The sequence below is a fragment of the Eubalaena glacialis genome, chromosome 5 (genome assembly GCF_028564815.1).
Source record: "Eubalaena glacialis isolate mEubGla1 chromosome 5, mEubGla1.1.hap2.+ XY, whole genome shotgun sequence".
Lineage (NCBI taxonomy): Eukaryota > Metazoa > Chordata > Mammalia > Artiodactyla > Balaenidae > Eubalaena > Eubalaena glacialis.
The window spans coordinates 145,321,178-145,348,288 of record NC_083720.1 but is presented as its reverse complement, the minus strand read 5'-3'; the positions used below and the strand labels follow the sequence as shown (position 1 = coordinate 145,348,288).

The 27,111-nt window shown below is 36.7% G+C and overlaps 1 long non-coding RNA gene across 1 annotated transcript in view; it reads right to left on the bottom strand.

The window, feature by feature from the left end:
- Positions 1 to 1,352: 1,352 nt before the first annotated feature.
- Positions 1,353 to 27,111, bottom strand: part of LOC133092788 (uncharacterized) — a 70,780-nt gene continuing 45,021 nt past the window's right edge. Inside the window, exon 3 of the long non-coding RNA XR_009701146.1 lies at positions 1,353 to 1,419. This is a non-coding gene — a long non-coding RNA (uncharacterized LOC133092788). The remainder of the gene's footprint in view (positions 1,420 to 27,111) is intronic.

Genomic DNA, 27,111 nt, shown 5'->3' with positions numbered 1-27,111 from the left:
AAGACTTTGTATATACAAAATATAGAATTCAAACTAAATAATGAAAGCAATGAAAAGGGTAATTACATAATTTACTATTCAAACCAGATACTCGTTAAGAGCAAAAGGAAGCACTACAAATAATCTCACTAGCACAACAGATGTAAAACTGGACTGTCTACATTTGGACAAACATTTGAGATGTATGTTTATCCTAATGATAGAGAGGATGATAAAGAGTTCAAACAAGGGAGAAATGTAATCAATGTCATCTGATTCATTTTGCTTGAAGAGCACACTCTAATGTTATCCTGTAAATGTTTGAAAACTACATTCAGGGAAATCAGTTAGGAAGTTGTTATAATTGTCTAGAAAGAAATTATGAGAACTAAAGAGAAGGCACTGGCAGTGGGAATATAAAGGGAGAAAACAGATTTAAGAAACACAGGAGATACCATGGATATGATTTAAGGATATCTTGGATGTGAGAACTGAAGGAGAGGGAGAAGTCAAATGACTTTCTGATCTCTGTGTTGGAAGTATGTAAGGATGTTAAGGAACTCTAATAAGAAGATGGCTCCAAGATATATTTGGTAATGCTTTAAGTTAATGAACTTTTTATTTAAAAGAAAGTGTATGAGACAAATCTATTTTGCTATTGAAAATGTGATCTGGACTAATTTGAATAAAGCATGCTATTTATAATAGTTATACAACATATAAATTTATTGTCTCTCGAAACATATTTAGCAGTTTAAAAATAGATGCAAATTTTATCTTAAAATACTCTTAAAAAACCTTTCCTGATCTGTGAAACTGGCCTTAGCATTCACAGGTCACTGTGTATACTATTCTGTTACAATACCTATGACTATTGGGGTATACGCACTTCCAATGCAGGGAACACACCCTATTATTCCTTCTTCCCAGTGCTTTGTCAAATGCCCAGAGGCGTTAGGCACACAATAAATATTTGTATCTTGAAGTAAGCACGGTGTAGACAATTTTATAGAAAATGGCATTTCAAGGTTTTAAGTTAGAATGCTGGTTTCATTGTATGCCTGTTATTTGCCATGTACTGGTTTGGAGCAAAGACCTGCTTACAATCTAAGGTCAGAGGTAGTTAATTAAGAATTATATAATATAAGGTAGAGGTAATTAATTTTAAAAGAAATAAAGCAGAATAATGGATTGGAGAGTTCCTGGAGGGAGGGGCGTGGCCATTTTTGATGGAGTGGTCAGAGAAAGACTCCTGAGAAGTGATAACTAAACAGAGAACCGACAGAAGAGACAGAGTGAAGATGTAAAAATATGAATACCGATCTAGGCGGAAGGAATAGTGTGAACACTGCTAAGACAGAACATCTTCCATTCCTTACGGAGACTTTGTCTTTGGCACTGGAGCTTCTCTGGGTTCTCCGGCAGCAGCAGGGGCTCCAGCTGTTTGGATGGGAAGGAGAAGACGACTGTGTTGGTGAGTATATTTGGACGGACGTACAAAGCAGAGCAGGCTAAGGGCTCTGGGGAAAAGAGTTCTATGAGGACCGAGACTAGGGGTCCAGAGGGAAGGAGGGGGGGGTGAGAAGAGAGACCTATAGGTAGAAAACAGGCTGATTCTGGGTGTAAATTAGGGTTCAGGGATGAGCATTTTCCTAAACATAGAATACAATAGAGAAAATACCTAGTGAAAAAAAAATTACAACTTTATTTTTAACCATAATTAGATCTTATATCTATAAGCAGAAATAGTTAAAGATGAAGAAAATATCGATATCAGATTTCCTTTTCTCCCTACATAATGCTAAGTAAAGTGTTTTGGTTGATTTTCCTCTGAATATACTAAATCAGTGGTTTTCAGTCAGCCTGGGCTGAGGCCCAAGAATGTGCATTTCTAGCTCCTTCCCCAGGTGATGCTGACACTGCTGGCCCAGGAAGGATACTTAGAAAACCTCTGAACTAAGCTGGTTGAAACATCCAAGGCGCTGACGTCAAGGAAACACAAGTTAAAGTAAATGACAATTTTACTATTTTAATTTAAGTTTCTTTTAGCACCTAGACTATGAAAATTAGTTTTTCTTTATATTAATCCTGTGGATATGTTAAGTTATAAACATACTATGATTGCACCACTCAAATAAAAGTAGAGATTGCTAACATCAATGGTAAGTGTTGATTGATATTCTATTATGGCTCACGCAGTGACCTTAGTGCTTTAAATTAATTAACCTCATTCAATCCTCTGAACTGTATTGGGTATTAATAATGATATTCACTTTGCAGATAAGGCAACAGAATCACAAAGCCAGTGGTTAGGACAAAGGACCCTGGTTGGGTTGATCTAGAGTCTTGTTCTTTTCCACACACTCTTGTTCTGCTTTAGGCAATGAAGCCGACAACATATTCACATAGGGGTCATGGACATAACCTGGAGCTACTGCTCCTCTTTTTCTAGCACGAATGTTCCCTGCTTTGAAATATCAGGGGGGTTTGGCAGTATCACAGTGTAACAGCATGTTGTTAATCCAATAAAAAGCATACGGAGCTGCTGTGCATATTTATATATTTAAACAACACTGGGTATTTTACTCTTGGTCAAAAAATTTTGGTAAAATTTTACTCTTGGTATGGTCCACAATTTGTTCCATAGACAATAATAGAGGCTCATTTAAATGCGTGTTTACAGGGTCTGTGGAAAGATCCCAAATGGGGAAGCAGGAGCTATATCTCAGGAATGCATGACAATGCTGTAAATTACAGTTTGAATGCTAACCTCTTCTCACGAGTCAGGGGAGATCTGTGGTTGAAATCAATCTTAAAACAGAGGTTATTTAAAGCAGAGAAGAAGTAAGATTGAGCCTTTTCCAGGTGGTTTTTAAATAGGAAGCTTTTCATATGCATCACTCTCTGTTGGCACAGGAAGTGAATGTGTACAACTGAGGTATTTGAACCTTCAAACGGGTAGCGAGGGAGCTAAAAATTATGATTTAAGTGATCCAGTCTCGTAGGCATTACTTATAAGATGATCAGAAGAGAACAAGGATTGGAGAGTGGGGAGGGTGAAAGAAACACTCCTCATTACATACATATTGCTTTGAGACTCACTTCCGATTATTGGGACCAAGGTATTAGCAGGTGAGAGAAGTACATGAACTTTTTAAATTTCATCTTGGAGGCCGAAGGAAAAGGTAGTTATTTCTATTATTAGGGTCAAACTGTTTCCCCACATTTCTTGCATTTCCATAAGGAGAGATGTTTTCTAAATTCTCCCGAATTCTTTCCCTAACACTTACTCTGCCCCAGGGGAGATGGGGCAATTTAAACAATGGTAAAACTGGGAAAGATACCTTATTAGGCTTGGTTCAACCTCTTCCTATTACCACTTTGGGGAAAGATATATTTTTTAAATTTCTTCATGACAGAACTCTGTATGTACCCTTAACCCTGCTGCCCTTTGGAGTACCTTCCTCAAAATTCTCTAAATCCTTCTCTCTCCAGTGTTGGGATCTGTCAACAGAGCTTTCCGGAAGGGGCACTCACAGCCTAGAAAAGGATTCCTGTTGATCAGTCCCTTCTCCCTACTCTCCAACCCTCTAGTCCTGTTCCATGTGGAGTTGACCAGATGCCCCTAAGAATCCCGAGGCTCATGTTTATAGCTTTGTTCTGGGACCCTATGGTCAGGACAGATCCAGGAGGGCACCATGGCATCACTTCGAGAAGCATTTCTTTAGTGAGATTGTGCACAATTGGACAGTCAGAATCTATCTCACTAATACGCCTTATTTTGGTGACCCACTTATGTTGGACATAGGACCAGCTCAAGGCTCTGGGCTAGCCACCAACTATGGCTGGCTCCGGGGTCTTGAGCCATATGTCTGAGCTCTTGCAAGCCCTCTCGCCTGTCCACATTTCCTTCAGGGTGCCACCTCTGGTCTACAGCACTAGGAGAGACCGAAGGGCTGAAAGGCATCCTCTGCCCTGTGTGCTCTCCAGCCACTGTGCTACTCACTCGGCAGCCTCCGTGTCACCAGCAAGACATACCTCCAGACTCCAGGGTAGCTGCACCTATCTCCTTTGAGGGCTTCCAAGACATCTGCTCTACATCACCTATGGGTCTTTCTGATATATGTCCTCTCTTGCTTCTCTTCAATGTGGTGAGGTCATGTTCTCATGAATGGTCTTAAACCGAGTGGGGGTGGAATGCACATTTTGGCATAAATATGGCTGCTGTTCTTGCTCTGTCCCTGTCCCTTCCCCAATCCTCCCTCTGGTGGTGGTGTGTAAGAGGCAGGGTGAAGTCAACATTGAAGGAGATCACACTCTGAAAGTTTAGTGGTTATATCCTAAAGAGTTCAAGAGGAGACACGACCGGAAGATGTGTTGTTCTAACTTCACAACATAAAATTCCAAACAGTAAATTTAACTGTTTACTGTTAAGGGGGAAAGCAACTGTGGTTGACATTTCCCTGCATATTCAAAGACTTGCAGGAGTGGTCCTCATCAACAACACACAGGAACAACCTTTGAATGTCTTTGGAAGCTAGTATTCATTCACAGACAGCATCACGAGTAATTCTGTAAGGAGCATTAAAGAAATGGTATTAGGGAACTGTAAAGGCAAGCCTCTTGCATCTTGAAACTTAATAGGGCATGTAGTAATAGTGTAAAAAAGTTTTCTTTAAAAGAAAGTGAGGATCTTATCCTAGTGACTAAAATCTTCTCCATGGGGGATTAACCAAGATGGCGGAGTAGAAGGACGTGCTCTCACTCCCTCTTGCGAGAGCACCAGCATCACAACTGGCTGCTGGACAATCATCAACAGGAAGACACTGGACTTCACCAAGGAGGATACCCCACGTCCAAGAACAGAGGAGAAGCCACAGTGAGACGGTAGGAGGGGCGCAATCAGAGTAAAATCAAATCCCATAACTGCTGGGTGGGTGACTCACAGACTGGCGAGCACTTATACCACAGAAGTCCACCCACTGGAGTGAAAGTTCTGAGCCCCACGTCAGGCTTCCCAACCTGGGGGTCCGGCAACGGGAGGAGGAATTCATAGAGAATCAGACTTTGAAGCCTAGTGGGAATTGATTGCAGGACTTCGACAGGACTGGGGGAAACAGAGAACCCACTCTTGGAGGGCGTACACAAAATAGTGTGTGCATCGGGACCCAGGGGAAGGAGCAGTGACCCTGGGGGAGACTGAACCAGACATAACTGCTGGTGTTGGGGGGTCTCCTGCAGAGGCGGGGGCTGGCTCTGTTTCACCGTGGGGACAAGGACACTGGCAGCGGAGGTTCTGGGAAGTACTCCTTGGCGTGAGCCCTCCCAGAGTCTGCCATTAGCCCCACCAAAGAGCCCGGGTAGGCTCCAGTGTTGGGTTGCCTCAGGCAAAACAACCAACAGGGAGGGAACCCAGCCCCACCCATCAACAGTCAAGTGGATTAAAGTTTTACAGAGCTCTGACTGCCACAGCAACAGTCAGCTCTACCCACCTCCAGAGCCTCCCATCAAGCCTCTTAGATAGCCTCAACCACCAGAGGGCAGACAGCAGAAGCAAGAAAAACTACAGTCCTGCAGCCTGTGGAACAGAAACCACATTTACAGAAAGATAGACAAGATGAAAAGGCAGAGGGCTATATACCAGATGAAGGAACAAGAAAAAACCCCTGAAAAACAACTAAATGAAGTGGAGATAGGCAACCTTCCAGAAAAAGAATTCAGAATAATGATAGTGAAGATGATCCAGGACCTTGGAATAAGAATGGAGGCAAAGATTGAGAAGATGCAAGAAATGATTAACAAAGACCTAGAAGAATTAAAGAACAAACAAACAGAGATGACCAATACAATAACTGAAATGAAAACTACACTAGAAGGAATCAATAGTAGAATAACTGAGGCAGAAGAACGGATAAGTGACCTGGAAGACAGAATGGTGGAATTCACTGCTGCGGAACAGACTAAAGAAAAAAGAATGAAAAGAAATGAAGACAGCCTAAGAGACCTCTGGGACAACATTAAACGCAACAACATTCGCATTATAGGGGTCCCAGAAGGAGAAGAGAGAGAGAAAGGACCAGAGAAAATATTTGAAGAGATTATAGTCGAAAACTTCCCTAACATGGGAAAGGAAAGAGCCACCCAAGTCCAGGAAGCGCAGAGAGTCCCATACAGGATAAACCCAAGGAGAAGCACGCCGAGACACATAGTAATCAAAGTGGCAAAAATTAAAGACAAAGAAAAATTATTGAAAGCAGCAAGGGAAAAACGACAAATAACATACAAGGGAACTCCCATAAGGTTAACAGCTGATTTCTCAGCAGAAACTCTACAAGCCAGAAGGGAGTGGCATGATATACTTCAAGTGATGAAAGGGAAGAACCTACAACCAAGATTACTCTACCCAGCAAGGATCTCATTCAGATTTGATGGAGAAATCAAAAGCTTTACAGACAAGCAAAAGCTAAGAGAATTCAGCACCACCAAACCAGCTCTACAACAAATGTTAAAGGAACTTCTCTAAGTGGGAAACACAAGAGAAGAAAAGGACCTACAAAAACAGACCCAAAACAATTAAGAAAATGGTCATAGGAACATACATATCGATAATTACCTTAAACGTGAATGGATTAAATGCTCCAGCCAAAAGACACAGGCTTGCTGAATGGATACAAAAACAAGATCCATATATATGCTGTCTACAAGAGACCCACTTTAGACCTAGGGACACATACAGACTGAAAGTGAGGGGATGGAAAAAGATATTCCATGCAAATGGAAATCAAAAGAAAGCTGGAGTAGCTATACTCATATCAGATAAAATAGACTTTAAAATAAAGAATGTTACAAGAGACAAGGAAGGACACTACATAATGATCAAGGGATCAATCCAAGAAGAAGATATAACAATTATAAATATATATGCACCCAACATAGGAGCACCTCATTACATAAGGCAATTGCTAACAGCTATAAAAGAGGAAATTGATAGTAACACAATAATAGTGGGGGACTTTAACACCTCACTTACACCAATGGACAGATCATCCAAAATGAAAATAAATAAGGAAACAGAAGCTTTAAATGACACAATAGACCAGATAGATTTAATTGATATTTATAGGACATTCCATCCAAAAACAGCAGATTACACGTTCTTCTCAAGTGCGCACGGAACATTCTCCAGGATAGATCACATCTTGGGTCACAAATCAAGCCTCAGTAAATTTAAGAAAATTGAAATCATATCAAGCATCTTTTCTGACCACAACGCTATGAGATTAGAAATGAATTACAGGGGAAAAAGCGTAAAAAACACAAACACATGGAGGCTAAACAATACGTTACTAAATAACCAAGAGATTACTGAAGAAATCAAAGAGGAAATCAAAAAATACCTAGAGACAAATGACAATGAAAACACAACAACCCAAAACCTATGGGATGCTGCAAAAGCAGTTCTAAGAGGGAAGTTTATAGCTATACAAGCCTACCTAAAGAAACAAGAAAAATCTCAAGTAAACAATCTAACCTTACACCTAAAGAAACTAGAGAAAGAAGAACAAACAAAACCCAAAGTTAGCAGAAGGAAAGAAATCATAAAGATCAGAGCAGAAATAAATGAAAAAGAAACAAAGAAAACAATAGCAAAGATCAATAAAACTAAAAGCTGGTTCTTTGAGAAGATAAACAAAATTGATAAGCCATTAGCCAGACTCATCAAGAAAAAGAGGGAGAGGACTCAAATCAATAAAATCAGAAATGAAAAAGGAGAAGTTACAACAGACACCACAGAAATACAAAGCATCCTAAGAGACTATTACAAGCAACTTTATGCCAATAAAATGGACAACCTGGAAGAAATGGACAAATTCTTAGAAAGGTATAAACTTCCAAGACTGAACCAGGAAGAAGCAGAAAATATGAACAGACCAATCACAAGTAATGAAATTGAGACTGTGATTAAAAATCTTCCAACAAACAAAAGTCCAGGACCAGATGGCTTCACAGGTGAATTCTATCAAACATTTAGAGAAGAGCTAACACCTATCCTTCTCAAACTCTTCCAAAAAATTGCAGAGGAAGGAACACTCCCAAACTCATTCTATGAGGCCACCATCACCCTGATACCAAAACCAGACAAAGACACTACAAAAAAAGAAAATTACAGACCAATATCACTGATGAATATAGATGCAAAAATCCTCAACAAAATACTAGCAAACAGAATCCAACAACACATTAAAAGGATCATACACCACGATCAAGTGGGATTTATCCCAGGGATGCAAGGATTCTTCAATATACGCAAATCAATCAATGTGATACACCATATTAACACATTGAAGAATAAAAACCATATGATCATCTCAATAGATGCAGAAAAAGCTTTTGACAAAATTCAACACCCATTTATGATAAAAACTCTCCAGAAAGTAGGCATAGCGGGAACCTACCTCAACATAATAAAGGCCATATATGACAAACCCACAGCAAACATCATTCTCAACGGTGAAAAACTGAAAGCATTTCCTCTAAGATCAGGAACGAGACAAGGATGTCCACTCTCACCACTATTATTCAACATAGTTCTGGAAGTCCTAGCCACGGCAATCAGAGAAGAAAAAGAAATAAAAGGAATACAAATTGGAAAAGAAGAAGTAAAACTGTCACTGTTTGCAGATGACATGATACTATACATAGAGAATCCTAAAACTGCCACCAGAAAACTGCTAGAGCTAATTAATGAATATGGTAAAGTTGCAGGATACAAAATTAATGCACAGAAATCTCTTGCATTCCTATACACTAATGATGAAAAATCTGAAAGAGAAATTATGGAAACACTCCCATTTACCATTGCAACAAAAAGAATAAAATACCTAGGAATAAACCTACCTAGGGAGACAAAAGACCTGTATGCAGAAAACTATAAGACACTGATGAAAGAAATTAAAGATGATACCAACAGATGGAGAGATATACCATGTTCTTGGATTGGAAGAATCAACATTGTGAAAATGACTATACTACCCAAAGCAATCTACAGATTCAATGCAATCCCTATCAAATTACCAATGGCATTTTTTACGGAGCTAGAAAAAATCATCTTAAAATTTGTATGGAGACACAAAAGACCCCGAATAGCCAAAGCAGTCTTGAGGGAAAGAAACTGAGCTGGAGGAATCAGACTCCCTGACTTCAGACTATACTACAAAGCTACAGTAATCAAGACGATATGGTACTGGCACAAAAACAGAAACATAGATCAATGGAACAAGATAGAAAGCCCAGAGATAAACCCACGCACCTATGGTCAACTAATCTATGACAAAGGAGGCAAAGATATACGATGGAGAAAAGACAGTCTCTTCAATAAGTGGTGCTGGGAAAACTGGACAGCTACATGTAAAAGAATGAAATTAGAATACTCCCTAACACCATACACAAAAATAAACTCAAAATGGATTACAGACCTAAATGTAAGACTGGACACTATAAAACTCTTAGAGAAAAACATAGGAAGAACACTCTTTGACATAAATCACAGCAAGATCTTTTTTGATCCACCTCCTAGAGTAATGGAAATAAAAACAAAAATAAACAAATGGGACCTAATGAAACTTCAAAGCTTTTGCACAGCAAAGGAAACCATAAACAAGACGAAAAGACAACCCTCAGAATGGGAGAAAATATTTGCAAACGAATCAACGGACAAAGGATTAATCTCCAAAATATATAAACAGCTCATTCAGCTCAATATTAAAGAAACAAACACCCCAATCCAAAAATGGGCAGAAGACCTAAATAGACATTTCTCCAAAGAAGACATACAGACGGCCAAGAAGCACATGAAAAGATGCTCAACATCACTAATTATTAGAGAAATGCAAATCAAAACTACAATGAGGTATCACCTCACACCAGTTAGAATGGGCATCATCAGAAAATCTACAAACAACAAATGCTGGAGAGGGTGTGGAGAAAAGGGAACCCTCTTGCACTGTTGGTGGGAATGTAAATTGATACAGCCACTATGGAGAACAATATGGAGGTTCCTTAAAAAACTAAAAATAGAATTACCATATGACCCAGCAATCCCACTACTGGGCATATACCCAGAGAAAACCGTAATTCAAAAAGACACATGCACCCGAATGTTCATTGCAGCACTATTTACAATAGCCAGGTCATGGAAGCAACCTAAATGCCCGTCAACAGACGAATGGATAAAGAAGTTGTGGTACATATATACAATGGAATATTACTCAGCCATAAAAAGGAACGAAATTGAGTCATTTGTTGAGACGTGGATGGATCTAGAGACTGTCATACAGAGTGAAGTAAGTCAGAAAGAGAAAAACAAATATTGTATATTAACACATGTATGTGGAACCTAGAAAAATGGTACAGATGAGCCAGTTTGCAGGGCAGAAGTTGAGACACAGATGTAGAGAACAGACATATGGACACCAAGGGGGGAAAACTGCGGTGGGGTGGGGATAGTGGTGTGCTGAATTGGGTGATTGGGATTGACATGTATACACTGATGTGTATAAAATTGATGACTAATAAGAACCTGCAGTATAAACAAACAAACAAAACAACTAATACTAAACTTTCATTGGGTTATTTGTATGGAAATATGTTAATATAAATGTTTCAGACATTACATGAAACTTCTAAAAATCTTATATGTTCTGGTATAATGTTATAAGTCATAATCCTAGTTATTACTTTAAAATGTATATCTCAGAAATAACTAATTTTCTTGTCAACTGCATTATTATGAACTTTCATCAAATCTTTAACCGTGGTCATTTTTAAGTCTTTTGTCATTTACAGACAGTTCTGGGTGTACTCTGATGCTTTTGTAAATATGTTCCTATAAAAGGGTTTCATCTTCAGGAAATTCATGGAAAAGACTCTGACAAGTACAGGTTTCTGGTACCTGACTGTACTGCTGAACTGAATGAATAAGCATTTTCAGAACTCTAATGAAAAACTGATGAGCTCATAAAAGTGCTAACAAAAGATCAAGATGAAAAAAAAAAATTAATTACATGGGACTGAGTGAACTGATGAGGATGAGTATAATTTTTGTGACTTTCTGGTTGAATTTAAAAAAAGAAAAAATCCCACAAGAACTCAGAGGCAAAGAATATACAAATCAATTTTCACTGCAAAGTAAAGGAGCTGTTACAGTGGAGGATTACTGGACTGAATGTCAATATTATGACATAGTATGAGTGTGTTTCATGTTTGGTAATTGCAATCATTGTTGCTTTTGTTGTGGTCATCCATGTACAATGCTTGGTGTCAGTCTATTTATCTCTTGTAAAAATAAAATACAGTGTGTGTGGAAAAAAAAAAAAAAAAAAGAAAGTGAGGAGATCATTTGTTGCTGTATGGTTTAGGGAAAAATTCACAACAGAGATCCTTCAGATCAATCTTTATGGATAATCATAAAGAAAATGATAGAGAAAGGGTAGGCATTTTAAATGAAGGGAAAAGAGGTGTGTAGAGCAGATCTAGAAAATCCACAGTCCATTTGGACTAAAATAGACCAAATTTGGACAATACCAAAAACATATATAATGTTAGATGGCCAATTCCCCCACTGTTTTTGCAAGTGCAGGAATTTGGTCTTAATTCTCTGTGAATGAAAATGTTTAGGGATTTCCCTGGTGGTCCAGCAGTTAAGACACCGCACTTCCAATGCACGTTCCAATGCAGGGGAAGCGGGTTGGATCCATGCTGGGGAACTGAGATCCCACATGTCCCGCGGTGTGGCCAAAAAAAAAAGTGTTTAGTCTATAGCCTAGAGTAAAATATGCTTTCGATTTGTTGAACTGAGTAGAAGCAGAGTTCAGTGTTGGGCCTTAAAATCCTTGAATATGTTTGTATGTATGTTGCGGGATGTGTGTGTTTTAGGGAAGGTCCAGAGATATGGACGTGCACTAGAAAAAGCTGATGGTCTGCATGGAATGAGTTGTATGAGCAACAACAAAAGGTAGGGACTATGCGGAAGCTGATGCTGGACAGCTCAGATCAAGAGCAAGCTGAACTGGAAGGTTCCATGGAGAGGAGGGGCCCAACGTAAACCACAAGCCCACATGTGCACTACAAAAATCATATGGTAATCTGAATTAGTTTTTCTCTTGGGCATCCGGGGGAATGGTGGTAGCTTCAATTGCGAAAAAGAAGGTAGGAAAATACTTGGGCTAAAAGGAAAGCTGAAGTAGTTTTTCTTTTTTTCAACATTTTAATGAATCCTTGGATTAAATATTTCCTTCCACACTTGCCTTTTGAAGCTGTAGATCACCACTTGTGAATGTAGGGTGTGCTTTCTCTAAGACAGCCTGGAGCCGGTGCAAAGAGGTGGTGGGACTTTATCATTTCCTGACACATGGTGAGTCCTTGATATCTCAGTGTTCCTGCTATTTAGTTTAAACGCTGAGTGTAACCATATCTAAGTTGGGAGGTGATAAACTCTGACTTGAGGTAAAGTTGATAAGGCTGAATGTGAATGCTAAAAACAAGTCACATTCAAACTATTTTCCCTGTCTTTCTGTATGTAATATCAGTAATATATTAGCCATAACACCAATAAAACTCTGAATAAGTATTTCTAGTATATTTAAGACTAGACTTTTTAAACTCATTTGGATTTGATTGCCACAATCAATAATGAGAAAGACAATTAGTACAGCATTTGTACTTCCACTCTGGTTTTTTGACATTGGTTACATAGTTTTCTGTGTTGAGAAATGCTCTGGGATAATGTCCAGGCAGAGTGGAGAAAGGTACATTTTCTATAATCTCTTGCAGTTAGGTGTGATGTAAGATTAAGTTCTGGCCAATTAAATGTTAGCATAAGTGTCACATGACAGCTTCTGGAACCCTCCATAAAAGACAGCTGGTGCACACCTTTTGACTTCCTTTTCTTCTTCATATATTTCTGCATATAATTCCTGAAACAGAGATATGGTGCTGTGTTTTTTTATTGCTTTGTGTTTTGATGCTCACTTCCATTTTGGACCCTGAGGACATGGGCTATATACTAGAGATGGCAGAGCCATGGATTAGATGTAGTTTTGTCTCTGAGAACTTTCTGGAATGGAGTTGCCATCCCAGCACTTGACTGTCTCTGAGTTTCTCCACAGGAGAGAAATTATTCCCATCTTATTTAAGCCATTGTTATTGATATTTTGCATTTTTCTGTTGTTTGCAGTTGAAGGGAATCCTAATGTGACACATCTGTATGAAGAGTGGAAATAGGAAAGTAGCGCTAGATATCTATATTTTTCAAGAAAGACTGATCTTTCTTCATTCACGTATGTACTTACCTGTCACTTGTAAACACTTGGGTTTGCTACTTCCGCTACTGCTCTTATTCTCTGGGTGGATTCTAGATGGTTAACAGGATGCCAGCAGCTGTCACCCCTGCCCTTACCTGAGTCCTCCTCAGCTCCCAATCTACCTTAGACACTACTGAGTTTTGTCTTGGTTTGTTGGTTCATTTGCTCGTTTGTTTTTGAAAACATCATGACATCCCAGTATAATAACATCCTAGAGTTCTGCACAACCAAGAATGGGGAGTGATTTACTTAAAGCTTTTTGTTTTTCATTTCTGGGAAAATAGATAAATTTAGTTAACTCGTATTACTCTTGATGTGATTAAATCAGCAGAGCAAATGTACACTGTTTATAGTACAGTCAAAATACTTGGACAAACCATTTATATAAATGCAGTAGAGAAGGGAAAATAGAGAATATATAAACTGCAGTGGAGGTCTCTTCTAAGCTACATGTGCAGCAATATTCTGATATAGAAAAGAGAAAACAGAAAAAATACATTAAAGGGGATTTTAAAAGTTTAGTTATATTCGAAATCTATTCTGTCAAGTATAATAAGAATTTGAAAAGAATGAGGTAGGAAACATGGAAAAGGATAAATTATTAACACTTTGCTAAGTGATGAGAACAGAGCCATATGATAATTCACTGTTCAGTGATAAAGAAAATAGAAAGGAAAAGTGTGTTTTTAAGGAAAAAGGATATAAACAAGTGGGATGACTATAATCATTCAAGAGAATATTTTAGGCTAAATTTCCAAAATGTTGTTCTAAGAAAAGCACCTGGCACAACAGCATGGCATATCACTGGGAATACTGAAAGTGAGATGTAACAGAACACGTAAACAGATAAGCACCTCAAATTGGCAACGCTACCTCCGGCGCTACCTGAAGCTCCAGGATGCACTAGAAGAGGGGAGCCAACGGGATAAAGCTGCTGACTCTAAATTCCTCTACTAAAGAACTAATGTTCTTGGCAAAATTCTATGGTAAATGAATCTGTTCTTCCTACACCAAACTGGACTGTCTCTGTTCTGTGAGAACAAACTTTTTTTTTTCTCTATCTCTCTTCCTTGTCCTCAACTCTTTCCACATATTCTACCCTAGACTATAGTTCTTGAGGAAAAAAAAAAAAGGCGATTTGGCAAATTTTATATTTTATTTTACCTTTTAAAATCTCTGTGACTGCCTTGGGCTTCCCAGTGGCTACTTAGTCCTACTGTTCTTCAGTGCAGCCTTTTCCCTCACGAGCCGTCCTAATCCCTACTGATGCTCAGAGGAGATGATGCTGGTTTAACAGTGGAGCAGTCCAGTGCTATTAGTGTCATCAATTAGATTATGAGTTTGACTTCATTTGTTTTGATGCTAATGCCTCTAAAATTTGAGCAATCAGCTTTTCAACTGCTGTCAGTCATTAATTCTGAAAGAAGAGTATTTTGTTCAAGATATTGCAGACATTTTTCTTCAAGACTTATTGTCAGTAAAACTGTATTTCCTGAATTAAAGCTAATTGTGTTTCTGAGGCTAAGACAGTCATTATGAGTTAAAAAAAAAAAAAAGAAAAAAATTGTAAAGTGAATACAGAACTTGATACTGCCATCTGTTATTTAAAAACAAAATTTCATGTGCCTTAAACCTACAATTTCTTTCTCTAATTTTCAAGAAAAAATAGTATAGGATCAATTTAGCTCATGTTGTCAATCCATTAGAAAGAGAAAAATATGGTGCTTTATTCACACTGTATTTCTGAACTTGGATTCAAGTGCATGTGCCATTTCTTTTATACTGTATAACATGTGTCATAGTTCTGAAATTGCTACAAATATAAATATTATATAAGTATCTATTTAAAAGTTAACAACTATTTAAAAAGATACTTAGTTCAATGAAAATGAACTAAAAATGAAAAGCAAAATAGCAGCTATAGGAGATACTAAGGATTGTTTCAAAAGATAATAAACCTTAATTTGTATACAAATGTTAAAGATGAGAATGGCTTTTTGTTCTGAACAATGAAGATAATCAATTATGAATGATCATGTAACTATGGCAATACATAAATATATATTTTAGACTTGGAAGAATAAAATTCAGTATTTTAAAATATTCAACTTGTTTAGCAATGTGAATTATATAATTTCCTCTTTGTTTAAACAAAATATCAGAAAACTTCAAATACTCTATGTAATTAATATTATAGAAGCAGATAAAACTAAAAGAATGACTTTATTCATTCACTAAAAATATTTATTTGTAGATTCTTATACAAAATAATTTTTATAAAAATATATAAATATATTTTAATTATTTGGATGATACAAGAAAAATATTTTTATGTGATTATCTGTTTAATTGCTGTAGTTTTTGTTTTTATTTTGCCAGAAGATATTAAGGTACTAATAATAGCAAAATCAACTTACTAAATGAATGTTGGTATTGCAGAGGAAAAAGAAAATTCAAATTATACATGATTGTTGTCTGTGATTATTTATTACTAAAAAAATCCTGAGTTTATTTCAGTATGTTAAAAAATAAAACAATTCTACAATTGACTCTGTGTCTTGGTTAAATAAAAGGAAAATTCCAAAGAAATATGTTAAATCCTCTATTTTATTTTCTCTTTCATAATCAGCTAATATTCTGTATATATAAATTATTTATTGCTTCATCTCTGTCACCTTCTTCTTCCCAGTTTGTCTAAAAGATTTGTTGGTGTAATGAATTTGTTAGCATATTAACAGATAAAAGGAGATCCAGGAAAGTTCTGAACAATTTAGGTTTGTGATGTTACAAAACTATCCATAGTTTGAGCAACATTTCAAATTATTTATGCTGTTGTTTACAGAGGTGGTTTAACATTCCATAGTAGGTAATTTCAACTTGGCTTAAGTCAGAGTCTTTTCTAATGTTATTACATGGAAATTGTAGTGGAATTGTAAAACTACTTTATAGAATTAGATTCTTACCTATAGTTATTCTAAAAGTGGAAATGGTAAGAAATAGAAAAGTCCCATTTATTTTTTCCAGAATGAACAAACATGTTCATCTCCTTGACACTACTGATAGCTCACATAAGGAAAGATTTCATGAGGATTATTTTCTTCTCTTATGTTTAGCTGTATATGACATTCATTGGTAATAACCTCACAGTAATGAATTAATTTTAGAGTATTTTTAATATAACCTGACAAATCAGTATATGAACCCAAATGTTTACACAAGTCCTCAGTCTTACATGTCTTAAGCAGATATAGACCCCAAAAGAAGATGAATTAGCAAATTTCTGATTTCATCCAAGATGGAGTAACAGGGATTGGCTTTATCCCCTTGCTCGATACAACTAAAAAAATTAGAAAAATATATGGAACAATGGCTTTCTGGACATTGGATATCAGGCAACAGTGATCAGTGATACATGAGAAACAAATGAAGTGAGCCCTATGGTTGCCTGAGATTACTACCTGGAGGAAGGGTCCAGGCATGGGGAGCTGAGGGTTCTCTTTGAGTTACGTGAATGGAACTGGGAGACTGGAGAAGCAAAGGCGGTGAGAGTTTGCAGGGCAGAGCACTGGAGAGAGAGACCTGCACGAACAGAAAACACCAGAGTTCTGTGGAGGGTCATCCTCGCGTGCTCAGTTGAGTACTGTTGAACATACACATCTGAGGAAGCAGTCTGAGGCCAGGGAGAAAACCATGCAGAAGATTTAGAGGAAACAAACTCCTAAGAACACATAGGGCCAGGAATAGTGTGTGTTCTTAATACACAGAGCGGAAAACCACACTATTTCACAAGGCCTCAGAGTATAAGGAATGGTCTTGCCTCAGCAGTCAAGAAAAATTAGCCCTTAACTAAGTGCTTCTCTGGTTCTGCCTCACAAATATAAGAAGCAAGAATGGAAACGGACGCCCTGTTTCCAAGTAACTTAATCGTATCCCAGAACAACACTTGAGAATATTTAAAGGAATTCAACAAGGAAAAATTTACAATGTCTGACATACTGTTGAGATTTATGAGGCATGCAAAGATAAAATAAAAAACAATTCATGTGATGAGAAAAATAAATCCATTAAAATGATTCTGAAATGACACAGAAGATCTAGCAGACAAAGATATTGAACACTTTTAACTGTATCCCTTATGGTTAATAAGCTAGAGGTAAGATTAACATGATAAGTATAGACATAGAAGATATAAAAAAAGACACAAGGTGAGCAATATCTAAGATGGAAAATACACTGGATGGGATTAATGGCAGATTAAACATTGCAGAAGAAAAGATGAGTCAACTTGAAGCCATAGTACTAGAAATGATTCATAATGAAAGAGTGAAAAGCAAGTGAAAAAAAATTTAACAAAGCATCAGTGAACTGTGGGATAATTTCAAGTGGTCACATATATGTGTAACTGAAATCTTTAAAGGTAGAGGAAGAAAAAATACATATATATATATAGATGTATTTGAAGAAATAATGGTCATTTTCCCCAAAATTTGATGAAAATTTTAAACCCACAGATCCAAGAACTGCAGGCACAGGAAACATGAAAAATACATCAGTGCATATCATTATCAAATTGCTTAAAACTAGTAATAAAGAAAAATTTTAAAAGCAGCCAGAGAACACAGATAACTTCATATAGGAGAACAAAGATAAAGATGTCAATAGATCTTTTTTTTTGTCAGAAACAATGCAAAATGAAAGCTAGAAGATTTTGGAGTAACATCTTTATAGTACAAAAGAAAAAACTATTAACCTAGAATTCTTCACCCAGCCAAAGTATCTCTCAGATGGAATCCTGTGCTGTGAAAAGTTGTCTGAGATATTTTTGAACCAGCAGAATGGTTCTGTGCTTCTTGGCCTGTCTGGGATGAACCACATTTGCAACACTGCCCTTCTTCCTTCAATACCCTCTCCCATTCTCCAAATTCTTGTCTGGTTAACATTGGTAAAAATATAACAATTGCTGTATTTCTACTCTTCTATCTTTCAGAATCTGCCCTATTAATTTAGTCAGCAATACTGGAACTATGGAGGTGCCTTCATAGAGTTTACATTCTTTTTTTAATTGAAGTATAGTTGATTTACAATGTTGTGTTAGTTTCAGGTGTACAGCAAAGTGATTCAGATATATATATTCTTTTTCAGATTCTTTTCCCTTATAGGTTATCATAAAACACTGAGTATAGTTCCCTGTGCTATACAGTAGTTCCTTGTTGGTTATCTATTTTATATATAGTAGTGTGTATATGTTAATCCCAAACTCCTCATTTGTCCCTACCCACCTCTTTCCCCTTTGGTAACCATAATTTTGCTTTCTATGCCTGTGGGTCTATTTCTTTTTTGTAAATAAATTCATTTGTATCGTTTATTTTTTTAGATTCCACATATAAGCAATATCATATATTTGTCTTTCTCTGTCTGGCTTACTTCACTCAGTATAATAATCTCTAGGTCCATCCATATTGCTGCAAATGACATTATTTCATTCTTTTTTCATGGCTAAGTAAGAGTTTACATTCTTGTTGGGAGGGGGCCAACAACATACAAAATTATAAGTATATTGTATAGTATATGAGATGATAAAAATAAAGTAGAGAAACAAAAACTATTAGGGCAGGGGAGGTGGGTGTTGCTATTTTAAATTACATAATCAGATTTAATGTATTTCATGGTGACTATAATCAACAACACTACTGTATCATTGAAATTTGCTGAGAGTAGAACTTAAAAGTTTTCACACACATAAAAGGTAAGTCTACGAGGTGATGGATGTGTTAACTTGATGGGGGAATCCTTTTGCAGAGTATAATTATATCAAATCATCAAGTTGTGCACTTTAAATATCTTACCATTTTATGTGTCAATTATGCCGCAAATTAAAAATCACAAAAATAGATAAGTAAAATTAAATAATCGGTGAATGCCTCAATGGTAAGACAAATAAGGAAGACCTGAAGGAGTAAGGAAGCAAGCTCTGTGGTTACCTGGGGAAGAGTGTTCCTAGCAGAAGAAATGGCCTGTGCACAGTCCTGAGGTAACAGCATCCGAGGAGGCCAGCGTGGTGCCCACAGGGAGGGGAGTTGTGGTCAGACGTGGTCAGGACTTAGCTGCATGGCCTCATCCACCATTCTATAAAGGCAATCAAGTGGTCTACAGACAGTGACACAAATCCCTACGGTGGAATTCTTTGGTCTAAATCACCTTCTGCACGAGAAGTAAAGTAAATAAGCAAAACAAATGGCAGTTTTTAAAACTATCAGCATTTCTTTTTTTATGCATTTCTAAGCAATTTTTCATTGCTTTTGCATTCAGTCCTCCTTTAAAAAATATATTTAGAAAAAAAGAAAATAATAAACTCCCACATGCCCTAGACCCAAATGAAAGTATCAAGATGGTGACAAAATTCTGGTCATTATTCTTTTTTCCTTTATTGAAATATATTAAAGCAATTCCAGATCTAGTCATGGCATCCCTCTACTTTAATCTGTATCTCTAAAAATAAAGCCATACTCATAAGTAACTACCAAACCATTATCACATGTAACTATATGAGATTATTCCTGTTTATCGGATACCAAGTCCATAGCCAAATTTCTCTGATTTTTCAAAATGGGTTTTGCAATTGGCTTGTTTGCACCAATCCCCAAACTCAGTGGCACTTCTTTAATAGAAATGACCATTTTACTGTTCATATAGTTTTTCCTTGACTCTACTTATTTTAAAGTATTTTAATCTTCTTAAGCACTAAATCAGAGAATTGAGCAGTTAATTATAACCATAAGCATCCTACATTCTGCATCATTTGTAACTTTAAATGAGGAGGCTCAAAAATAATGCACTGGTATTATTTGTATTATTGTTATTACTAATGCAACTAATTTGTTATACTATCACCTGTATCACATATCTGCTGTTTTATTATTTTTTTAAATCATAGAGGGCTTAGCTTACACACATAAAGCTTAGATACATTTAAATGTTACATGAAATAGCTAGAGAAAAGAAAATGGAAAAAGCAGACCAGGTGATAACAGCATAGAAAATGAAAATGATCCCAGCAGGGATAAATGGAGGCCCAGGGTTCTTTTAAATAAGCATTTATTCCACATATTACAATTAGAAATGGTAGGTTTTAGTTCCAGTATTATTGTGACATATTTACAAAGCAGCATTTGACTTAGGTCACATGAAGACTTAGCAATAAAATCTGTCAGGATTTTTACAAAGCCTTCCCTTTTTCCTTCAAATATTTCCCTAAAGGTTACACATGTGTTTTTATAAAAATTAAGCGTTCCTATCCCTTTTTGGCTCAAAATCAATGATAGTACTTTCTCTTTATGTATGTGTTGTTTTACTTTTCTCTATTAAACACTCTTCAAGAGCAAACCAGTTGGTGTAGAGAACGTTCAAAATTATTTGATGCTGATGACCCCATTTTTCAAATACCAGAAAAATCTGATTTTGTGTCATTTTGCATTGCACATTACTGAACTTGAACTCAACCTTAATCATTTCCTCCTCCTTTTCCCATAATCATATGCTGACTGATGGTAAATTTATCCATGTCATTCAAGTTTGAGGAAGAGGGGATTTGAAAATTCTAAGATATTCAAGTCACCATATAAATTTTTCATAATATAAATTGATCTCTGACTGACATTGAATATTATAACATCAATTTCCTGCAACTAGAATTGTTTTTCCATCTTCGCAGGTATGCTTTGACTGTAAAATATTGTACAGTCCTCCACTCTTACAGATAAACTTTATTCTATATCAATTAATTTTTGGTGGTCTGATATCTTTTTTCTTTCCTGTGATCCAGTGTAGTCCCTGGATTCTTTTCTATCAAAATTTCTATGGATTATTTAATAGAGAAAAATACTTGCTTTCAACTAACTTATGTCTTTAATTTAAAAAATGAGTCATTGTGTTCACTCAAGGATGTATCTCTCACATGGATGGTTTATTTCTCCCCCCTAGGCTGGAGATTTGGCTTAGAAATATGTAAATATAGAGATAAAATAGATATTATTATTGATAATAACTTTATCTAATATTTACTGAATTAGAGACATAAATGTCAGAGTCAATGGACATAGGTGATATTAAAAATTTTGGGATATGAGATGACATCTAAGTACTAAATGGAGACAGGGAATGCAAGGGGACCACGTACTGTACTAAGCTAGGGGATGCTCTAACTTTAGATGTTGGGAGCATAGGAGGAGTAAGAAACAGACTTGGGAAAGAGTGGCCAATGAGATGAGATGAAAATTCAGGACAGTCTTATTTCCCACGTTCCAAGTGAAGAAAGCATTTCTAGAAAGATCGTGGCGCCAACATGTGAAATGCTGCTGATCACTGGAATAAGAGGAAGCCTGAGAACTGACCTTTAGTATTTGGCAAAAAGAGGTCACCAAGAAGCCAGGTCAAGGCAAGCTTGAGAATATCTGATTCAACTGAAATGAGAAGCAATAAAAACCTTCCTCTTGGTGGGGGTGTGGGAAGACCAGGGGGTAAAGAAGTGGACATGTGGAGGAGAGTCCACTGGTTTTCTGGAAAAAAAGAACAGAGAACTGGATTATTTTGAAAGCACAAAGTTTAGGAAGGATTTTCCTTTCTTTCTTTCTTACTTTCTTCTTTTCCATGTTTACGTCGACAAAGACATCTATTAACGAAGAAATATATGATTTTGCCAACTTCAAAATTTTTTATTTTATTTATTTTACCTACCATTACCTAATGGCTCACTGAAACACAAATCAAATGGTAAATATATTGAAAGTAATTTACCAAATCTTATCAAAATCACTCAGGTTGTTAAAAATGGTTTTATAGTAGACAAACAATTTTAAAGGGCTGAATGTTACTTGAAAGAAATATTTCATTTCATTTTATCAAAAAATGTTTTGCTTTATAGCCTAAAAGGCTACAGAATGAAGCATGGCCATAAATATTTCAGTTAAGAATATCTAAACTTTGATGCTAAAATAACACTTACAGTATTTAGAAAATAATGTAGAAAAAAACAAAAGCCGAGAGAAAACCAGGAAAGTGTGATATTCCCAAATTAATAACAAAGCAGTATTCAAAGGCTTTTACTTTGTCCCTACTAGATAAATTTGGGAATATGCTAAGTGCTATAGGAGACACTCAGAAGTATGAGGCATGGTTCTACACATCAAACAACATACAGATAGAGTTGGGAAGATAAGGAGTATGAATAAGAAGATACTATTGCACAGCAGTAAATAAGTGGGAAGTGTAGACAGTAAGTGCCATAAAGTTCAGGACAAAAACAAAAAATAACAACAACAACAACAAAACAACTATGAGATAGAATCATTGGTTAAGTCTTCTGTAAGGGCAGTAAATGAAAAGCATGTGTAGAATCTGGAAAGGCAAATAAAATGGGAAAGAACATTCCCAGAAAAGAGAAGAAAATTTTGGAGTAATTTGGTAACAATTTAATTAAAAATATTCTCCTTGACTCCTATTGTGTTATATGTTTAAGAGCAGAAATACAAAAATAATGATGATCACACCCAATAGAATGACTATAATCAAAAAGCCAGAAAATTACAGGTGTTGATGAGGATGTGGAGAAAATGGAACCCTCCATACATTGCTGGTGGGTATGTAAAATATTGTAATCACTTTGAAAAAACATCTAATATCTACTTAATGCACTGTGGTGTCATAAATGGGAGGGAAATCCAAAAGGGAGGGGATATATGTGTGTGTATGACTGATTCATTTTGCTGTGCAGTAGAAGCTAACACAACATTGTAAAGCAACTATACTCCAATAACAATTAATTTTAAAAAATCTAACAGTTACTCAAAAACAGAGAGTTGCTTTATCACCCAGCAATTCTACTCTTAGGTGAATTGAGACAGATGTCTACACAAACTTATACACATATGCTCATAGCAGCATTATTTATTATAGCCAAAAAAAAGAGAAATAACCCAAACCTCCATTAACTGATGAATGGATAAACAAAATGTAGTATATATACACAAGCAAATATTATTCAGCCTAAGAAAAGAACGAAGTACTGGTACATGCTACAGCAGGAGTGAACCTCGAAAACATTATGCTAAGTGAAAGAAGCCAGACACCAAAGGCAGCATATTGTATGACTCCATTTATAGGAAATATACAGAACAGGCAAATCCATAGTGACAAAAAGTAGATTAGTTTTTGCTAGGGGTTCAGGGGAGAATGGGGACTTACTGCTAATGGGGTGGGGTTTCTTTATGGGATGATGAACATATTCTGGAAATAGATAATGGTGATGGTAGTACAGCCTTGTGAATATACTAAAAACCACTGAACTGTAGACTTCAAAAATGTGAATTTTATAGCATGTGAATTATATCTTAATTTCTTAAGTGGGAGACATTACAAAGTCATAAAAAAAGATGAAGACATTCCGCATGTCTTTGTGTGTTTGGGAGTCACATAGGAGAAGTTGATGCAGAAGATGGGGAGATACTGAATAGACTAGGCTGACTAAGGAGGAGACATAAATAAAGTTGGTAAGATGGGTTATGCCAATCAATGCCAAGAATTAGAAAAGACTGAAAGATCCAAGTCAACTTAGTACAGGCTACGATATGTGAAGAAAGCATTATTACGTACACCCCATTTAAGAGGTAAGGAAACTGAGACAGAAGTACCTGAGTAGTTTGCCTAAGATACAGCAAATACGTGATAGTCAGTTGATCTCAGATTTGACTGATTCCAGACTCAACACCCATGACTATTCTTTCTTCCCTTGAATAATGACATTTTATCTTGATGACATTTCTGATATAAATAAAATAACTTTTAGAGTACCAAATTTTATTTTTTCCCATTATAAGGTGAAAAATTAAATTTGAGTTATATTTTATTAGTACACTAGTTTCTTAGGAGCCAGCTGATTTTCACCAAGTACAGAGAGATATGTCAACTTTTTAGCATGATTTATTCTTTTTGAAGCTGAATAATTCTAATAGAGGATTGTATAGAACACTCCATTTTTCTTAGACTTTACCAAATATATCTAAGAAGGTATGAAATTATATCTATAATAGAGACGCAAGCAAAGAGGGAAATTGGGACACTGGGAAGAGGATATATATTTTTATAGTCCTAGTCAAGGTCATTTAAACCAAAGCATAATATTTGATGTTTTTTTCTGTCTTCAACCATAAATTGTTAAGGTGCCATTCAAGAAATAGTCTCATTGGGCTTCCCTGGTGGCGCAGTGGTTGAGAATCTGCCTGCCAATGCAGGGGACACGGGTTCGAGCCCTGGTCCGGGAAGATCCCACATGCCACGGAGCAACTGGGCCCCTGAGCCACAACTACTGAGCCTGCGCGTCTGGAGCCTGTGCTCCGCAACAAGAGAGGCCGCGATAGTGAGAGGCCCGCGCACCGCGATGAAGAGTGGCCCCCACTTGCCGCAGCTAGAGAAAGCCCTCGCACAGAAACGAAGACCCAACACAGCCAAAAATAAATAAATAAGTTAGTTTAAAAAAAGAGAAAGAAATAGTCTCATTATTAAGATATTTTTGCCTTCTTTTGTTCTGTTATCTTTTAGTCATAATCATAGTAAAAACTTGCCTTAAAAATAGTAACTTTTCCATAATTACTTATTTATTGATTGATTCAACCTTCAAAATTATTTTCAAAGACAGTCTACAATGTTTGAAGCTGTGTCAGTTACTATGTTAGTTAGCATTTGAGTTGGATGTCCATCACTGGAAATTCTCATTAACTGTGAATTAAACTGGATAGAAGTTTACTTCTCTCTCTTACTCAGGAAGTCTGGATATGGTCAGCCTAGCATTGGAATGATAATCATGATGTCCGGGACCCAGGCGTGTCCATCCTAACGTTTTGCCCTGGGTGAATTTTGATTTCTCATTATTTTCATGATAACAGGTGATTGTCAGATCTCCAGATATTCCATCCAGCAGGAAGGAGGGAGAGGTGAAGAAAGATGCAAGCGCATTTCTTTCCTTTAAGATATTTTCTGGCAGTTGGGCACAAAATTTCTGCTTACAACACACTGAACTTAGTCACATGGCCATGACTGACTGCAGGGAAAATGAGGATGTGTAGCCTTCATTCTGGGTGATACAGCTAAAAATAAGGTGTTCTATGACTATGGAAGAGGGAAATAAATATTTGCAGATGTTGCAGTTCAAGTTCCCTGGGAAGCATAATCTGAGATGAAGATTATTTCCAAGGGAGTTTATTAGAGAGTGTTCCTGGGATCAACACTTTATGGAAGGTTGGGGAAGGGAATGGCTGTGGATAGAGGGAGAAGCTGAGCTGCTCTTCAGTCCCAACAAAGACTTAAGCCAATCCCACTCAGAGCTGTCCATAGTTGGAGTGAGGGGGAGTGGTCTGTCTTTATATTTCAACTTTGGTCATTTGCTGCAGGCTGTTGCTGGGAAGTATGATATTGGGCAAGACAGTTCTCTTCAGCTGAGAACATTCCCAAAGAAGACTGACAGTTGAGGGCTGTCTTCCAGCAGTTGGGAGAAAATTCTCCATTCCTGAAAAGGGGCCTGGGTGGTACATCACAGCATCTACCATAGCAGACTGCTAGCAGTATCTACGCTATGGAGGATAAAATACGAAATACAAAATGCATTTTGCCCTGGAAAAATGAGGACCTTACCTTCCAGTTACACTCCAAAGAACTCTAACATAAGGTTGGAAGAATTAACTGTTTAAAGAGAAATACAAATGAAGAGGGATGGGTTTTCAGAGGGTAATTTTAATCCACTCATTTACAATTCTTATTAAGCACCTACTGTATGTTAGATACCATGCTAGGCAATATGATAAAACAAATGAATGTGACGGTGTGTTCCTTTGCCATCATGGAATTTAGTGACTCATTTGGGAGAATGACTGAAAACAAGTAAATAAGTGAAATAACAGCTAATTGTGACATGTGGTAGAAAGGAAATAAACAGTAAATGAATGATTAATTGTGAAATATGTATTGAAGGAGATGCTCATAGGAAAGAGGGAACTACATAAGCTGAGAATTAATTGTGAGAAGGAAGCAGCCTCTGGAAGAACAAGAAGACAGATTTCTAAGCAAGGGGTCTAAAAAAAAGTTCAATGACACAGTGACAAGTTTGAGAACTAAGAGAGCACCTGCTTGACTGGGACACAGTAGCAAAGAAGAGAGTGGTGTGAGATGAGACTGGAGTGGTAAGAAGATCATTCAGTGCCTGAGAATCTGGGTGGTATTCTAGGCACAATGGAAGACAATGATTTAACACCCATGAAAGCATACATGATATGATTAACACTGTACATAAGTTACCTCTGGCTACAGTAGAGAAAGTGATATTTAGGGATTAAAAAGACTTCAGAAAACTTGACATTACTTTTGAGAACTGCTTTCAACAATTATTTAATAAACACGTAAATACGCCACACTCTAGAGATACAGTGATGAGATAAAAAGACAAAATCTCTTGCCACATGAAGTTTAATTTTCCATAAAGAGATTCTCTTTCTATCTCTATCACTCTCTCTATGCACAAACATGAATTTATAATAATGAATGGATGAAAAGTAATCTCTGAATAACTCCCATAGCTCTTCATTTATTTATTTTTGCTTTTTTAAAAATGTCATTATTTTACCTTGTATTAGAGTTATTTGGGATACAAACACACACTCACTATCTCTATATATACTAAATTATGTATATATCCTACATGCTGTACATGTATATTATGTATATATGT